Here is a 6,141-nt window from a genome sequence, read left to right on the forward strand (position 1 = left end):
GTGGGGGCTGCCCCGACGGCGGGACCCCCAGGGAGTCCCAGACAGCGTGTGCCTGCGACTCGCGGGAGCGTCCCGGGACTGTAGCCGGCGAGCGGCTCAGGGCCGGGAAATCCCAAGCTCTGGAAATCCCAGACCAAGGCCTCGGTTTTCTCATCTGTGAAAGGGGAGGAGGGAAGGCCGGGCGAGCCGGAGATGCCTCCCCACTCTGGCGTGTGCCATCTTTTGAGCCTCTGGGTGGGGGGCGGGGAGGGGAGAGGCTGAGAGAGAGACTGAGAGATGATGTGGGTTGCCACAGCTTTTGTGAGCTCAGACGTGAAGTCCTAGGGAGGGAAAGGACTGGGTAGGGGGGATTCCGGAGAAGCCAAGCTCACCGCCTCCCTCCCTCCCACTACTCCCGCCACCAGGCCGGCCAGGAAAGAACCTTGGCAGTGGGTTTGCTTCAGTTCTGCAGGTGAATGCAATTGGGGGGGGGAGGGCTGTTGGGGGGAGCAGGGGAGGGGTTTGCCAGTCAGCCCACCGTGACCCATGGACCCGGCGGGCCCGGCATTCACCCCAGCTGGATCACATCTGAGGCTGGCCCTACCTCCAGAGAGATCTGGGGAGGGCCTGTTTTAAATCCTCGGAGCCTCACAGCTGCCTGTGGGCCTTGCCACAGCTGAGACGTCCTCCTTCGAGCCATGGCGGGATTCACAATGCCCCTCCCCGAGCGTCCCCACACACAAGGCCCCAGGGGTTGGGTAAGGCCGGCCTGGACACCTTCCAGCCCCTTTGCCCGGTTTCGCTCTCCCTTGGGCTTCCCCTCGGCCTGGCAGCTGGTACTGGCAGCACTCAAGGAGGGGCCAGCCTGGCTGCCCACTCTTGGCTCAGCGGGGCCACGATCTGGTGGCCTGGGGCCGTGGTTCCCATCTGCCTCCGCCCTCCCCATCCCTCTTGGATCTGCCCTTTCCTCTCCATTCTCTGCTTCTACTCTCCCTTCCTGCACCCCACTACCTCCCCTTTTCAGTTCAGAGAAAATGTGAAGTTTTTCTGCAGAAGTTGGAATGTCTGGGCTCTCCCCGCCTTCCACGTGCGGTCAAAGCGTCTTCGTTGGCAGAATCACAAGGAAAGGAATTGAAAACTGAGCGGGTGCCTGAAGGATTAAGGGAAACCTTGTTTTGCAGTTGTTCCACAGGGGGGCCCTGGGGACCAGGGCACAGGAGTCCACTCCTCCCCTCTCCCTCTGCGCAGGGGAAGGTCTTTACCTGAGATGAGAGTCAAGGGGTAGAGCTAGAAGTGACCACGAAGATGATTGTACAAAGGGGAAACAAAGGAACAAAGGCCACGGAGGGGAAGTGAACTTGACCAGTAGCATGCAGCCTGTCGGGGGCAGATTCAAACCCACTGGCACCTGTGCCCTCCAGCCTTGCCCTGCAAGCAGCTGTGGAAGTCAGTGGATGGGAACAGAGTCCTTGGGTTTCCAAGTCCTCTGTGCTGGGGCTGGAGCACTCACATCTGGGCACCTAGGAAGGGGGATTGTGGGAGCCCCGCCTGGGCCCTTCCAGGCAGCTGCCCCTCCCGACTCCTCCCGCAGGGCCTGCAAGGGCCTGCTGCTCCAGCTGGCAGCCCCACCTACCAAACATCTGGCTGGGTTGGGCTTGGCCAGGGTGTGGGAGGCCCGGGTCCCGAAAAGCTAGCATTGAGGTGCCAGCAAACAGAACTGGAAGGGTTGCCCTAAAAGGGCATGAATCCGTGTCTGCAAAGCCCTGGGGTGCCCCCAGCCTCCGCTTGCATGCAATGCCCCTGTTGGCCTCTCTCCTTGCTCCTCATTAGGTCTGTTGGGCCCCATAGCCCCTTATCACTCGTTGACTGCTGCCCCCCACCCGTTGCTCTGTTGCTCTCTGGTTTTCTGTCCTCTCTTCAAGGTGCAGCAGGGAGGGGAGGAGCTCTGGAGCTTTCCCAGGATAGGCAGAAGCCGCCCTATGAGTGGAGGAGCGAAGGGTGTCAGAGTTGGGTTGGGGGCAGAGGTGACTGTGGTCGGGGCTCTGGATAACACAAGTACCCGGAAATGTCAAATTTGGGGCTTCTTTTTGCTTTCAGTCCCCTGGTTTGGTCTCTGCTATTTCCCACCACAAAGCACCTAGTGGTTTTAGGGGACCAGGCCATAGAAGAGAGAAAACTGAGGCCTAGGGGAGAGGGTTCTGGGAGACCAGAAGCTGCCTATGGTCTGGACTGAGCTGGGGTCCTCTGCTGGCTTCCTTGCCCCTAAGTGCCCTTCACCCCTAATTCCAAATTGCATCATTAGGTGGGGAGGGGGAAGAGTTCTTTTAAAACCTCACGTGAGGGGCCATTGCTGTGCTGTGGGCTCTGGTTCGAGTCCCGGCTGCCCCACCTCCTAGCCAACTCTATGCTATGGCCTGGGAGAACAGTGGAGGATGGCCCAGGTCCTTAGGCACCTGCACCTGTGTGGGAGACCCGGAAGAGGCTCCTGGCTTTGGATGGGTGCAGCTCTGGCCATTGCAGCCATCTGCGCATTCTCTAAAAAGAAGAACGACCGTATTTTATAGAGTACTAGTCCGCAGCACAGGCTGTGGTTAGGTTAGCGTCCTGAGCCAGATCATGGCGCATTCGTGTACGAACAGGGTTGTGCTGTCCAACTCCACTAATGCTTGCCTCGGAGGCAGGTAGAGCTGGGCTCATTGCCTTTGGTTAGTCAAGGAAAGAAGCCTGCCCAAGCCATCTGGCCAGTAAGTGCACAGCTGGCGCTGGGAGCCCAGTTGCCCAGCCCCACAGTCTCAGTACACCCTTTCCAGACTTGTCCCCAGAACACTCCTGCAGAGTGAAGAGGTCTCCCTCAGCTGGGCGGGCCCACAATTGCTCCCCGGTATGGAGCGTGGCACCCCGTCCCCACAACAGCCCGTTCCCTGCTCTGTTGTTGGAGGCAGTATGGCCTGTGTGGACGTGAAGGTGGGTTTCACCTTGTGGAGGAAGGAAAGAATGATCCCATGTCCCCTTTCTCCCTTGCCGGTGGAGACCAGGTTAGCCAAGAAGGTCTGCCAATGCCTGTAGGCTTGGGAGAGCAGCCTGAGGTCACCTTGACCTAACCAGCCCAGGGGATGGGGGAGGGGTACAGAGATGCCTTTGTTTCTTGTGCTCCAAGTGCCTTCTTCAAAGAGAGTTTCTGTGGTGTGGGAGCCAGAGGGGAGGTGGGAGCCAGGCAGCACCTGCCTAGAAAGCTGGGGGTATTGCGGGAAGTAGCTCCGTGCCCTGGTGTGGGCAAGGGAGAGCTGGAGCCCTGGGGCCCTTAAACATCCTGCTTGGCCCCCTCCGGCCTCCGTTCAGATCTTCCCCCTCCACACCAGCCCCCACCCCTAGAAGTGGGCCCCTGCCCGTGCTCAGTGTCTAGGTCCCCTCGCCCTAGCGTACCCCTGCAGGGGTGCTGCCCCCATCCTCGGCCGGGAAGACAACAGCCCGCAGAGATGGTGTGCGAGCCTGGCGAGGAGTGGGATGTGGGTCTGGGGGCCCTGGCTGAGCCCACTCCCTCCGCTGCCCCCCTTCCTCTGTCCTCCACCACTCTTCAGGGAAGTCAGTTTACAGTGAAGTCACCAACAACCAAGGCCATCCCGCCTGAGGCACGGTGACTGTCCTCCAATTCTGGGAATACAGTGAGGGGAGGGCTGTGGCACTGGACAGGGTTGGGATGCGGAAGTCCTGCCTCCTTCCTGCAGTGTCTACCTGCCTTCAGGGGGAGGTTGGCAGGCGGCTTCCCTCCAGGCAGAGGTAAGAGGACCAGGGTCTCATGCCATCAAGTGAGAGCAGGGGGGAAGCCCACCCTTCCTAATCCTTCTCCACATGGGAGCAGACCCAGGAGCCAGGGGACCAGAGAGAGCACAGGCAGCTGGGGGCTTGGTCACGGTCCTGGGTGGCACTGGGCAGGTCGGGCTTCTCATCCCGATGACTATCAGGCCCTCTTCCTGCTCAGCTCAATTCTCCTCCTTCCTGCCCAACAAGAACCCTTTTGTGCCTCGGCCAGCCCAGCCTGGACCTCCAGCCCTCTGGGCTCTCTTGGCCACCACCCCCACCACTCCTCCTTCCCCCAGCCATGACTGCAGGGGGTTCCTTTCTGCTTTGTTCCTCATTGTTCCCTGCAGCTCTGAAGTCTCAGATCCACCCATGTGTGCCCTGCCCACTCCCCTGCTCCAAGCCTCAAAGATGCTCCCCAGTCCCAGAAGCAAGTAGGGGGCATAAAGGCAAATGAAGCCTTGGCCATACCCCCAGCCCCTCCTCTCTGGCTGTGGCCTGGTTGTCAGCTGCTGCTGAGATCAGCCCAAGCCTAGGCCTTGCCTTCCCGGTGCTGCAGCCGCACATTGCCCCTCACACTGGCCTTGTCCTCCCACCTGGTATGTCATTCCTCCTGGGGCCACCTGGTGGAAGGCACCTGCTCCTTCACAAGGTCAGTGTGGCCTAGGGGAAGCACACAGGCCTTGAGTCCTCAGGACCTGCTGCAAACCCTGGCTCTGCTGTGTGACCTCTGTGAGCTAAGTGTCCTCATTGGGTACTTGGGACAGCAAGACCCACCTGCCAGGATGGCTGTTAACACCCAGTCACTGGGGCCGGCATTGTGGTGTAGTGGGTAGAGCCACCGCCTGCAGTGCCAGCATCCCATATGGGCACCAGTTCGGGTCCCAGCTGCTCCACTTCTGATCCAGCTCTCTGCTATGGCCTGGGAAAGCAGTGGAAGATGGCGCCTGCTCCCGCATGGGAGACCCGGAAGAAGCTCCTGGCTCCTGGCTTCAGATCGGCGCAGCTTCGGCCACTGCAGCCATCTGGTCAGTGAACCAGCAGATGGAAGACTCCACCCCCCCCCCCCCGCCCCTTTTGCCTCTCTTTCTCTCTGTGTAACTCCAACTTTCAAATAAAAAAAAAGAAGACCCGGTCACTATGATCAGCACCTAGCAGGAGCTTGGGGGTTTGGTCAAGTAGAGTGGGGCATTTTCTCTGCTACCTCCTACTCCCGTCTCTATTGTGGGCCCCTTATGGCTCTAGCCAGTTGTCTAATGGGCTGTGTCCTACTGTGTGTTCATAATGGAGCCTTCGTAAGTATTTGGTGGGTGAAGGGAGGTCCCTAAAGCATCACAGGGTGTGAAAGATCAGGGCAGACCCTGGTGCGCTCACGCCGGCCCACAGCACCCTACAGGCTCTCCTCCCCGCTGCCCTGTGTCTGCCCTAGCCAGCCCCACTGACCTGCTTTCCTGCCCGCGGCAGCAGCAGCTGCCTGCATTGTACTGATTTAGGCGTTCTCAACCCACTGGCAAGACAGCCAGGCACCAGCTGGAGTGGCATCCAAGCATTGCCTGGGGACTCTGGATGCAGATGGCACTGACGTGTTTTAGGAGGCAGGGAGGCGGCCTTGGGTTTCTCAGAATCCCCACTTTAGCTCCAGTTGGAAGGGAGCTGTCCGGGCAGGTGAGGCACACAGGAGCAAGATGGAGAGTGTGTGAGTCTCCAAGGGTGAGGCCTGCAGGAGCTACACATCCATCACTGCCCTCCTCCCCGTCCCTCCCCTCCTGGCCCAGCAAGCTGGCTGGGCTTGGGCTGAGAAGAGACTCGACTCTGCTTTCCACTTTAAAAGATGTCTATCTTGGAGACTGGCATTGTGGTACATTGTGGTTAAGCTCCTGCCTGCAATGCTGGCATCCCATATGAGCCTCAGGGCTGCTTCTGATCCAGCTCCCTGCTAATGTGCCCAAGAAAGCACTGGATAATGGCCCAAGTGCTTGGGCCCCTACCACGCACATGGGTGACCTGGGTGGGGTTCCAGGCTCCTGACTTCAGCCTGGCCAAGCCCTAGCTGTTGCATCCATTTGGGTCCCTCTCCCTCTCCTTCTCTCTCTCCCTCTCCCTCTCTCTCTCCCTCTCTCTCTCCCCTCTCCCTCTCCTCTCTCCCCTTTCCTCCTCCTCTCTCCCCTTCCCCCTCTCTCCCTCCCTCCCTCTTTCTCTCCCTCTCTCTCTTTCTGTAACTCTGCCTTTCAAATCTATCGATCTTTTTAAAAAAATGTCCATTTTACCATTGTAATAGGTTGTGCATACACATGGTACCAAGTACAAGATTCTGAAGGCTATGGTGAAAATTAGTGTCTGCTTCCCTATACCCCCAGTCCATTC

The sequence above is a fragment of the Lepus europaeus genome, chromosome 18 (assembly GCF_033115175.1).
Source record: "Lepus europaeus isolate LE1 chromosome 18, mLepTim1.pri, whole genome shotgun sequence".
NCBI classification, from domain to species: Eukaryota; Metazoa; Chordata; class Mammalia; order Lagomorpha; family Leporidae; genus Lepus; species Lepus europaeus.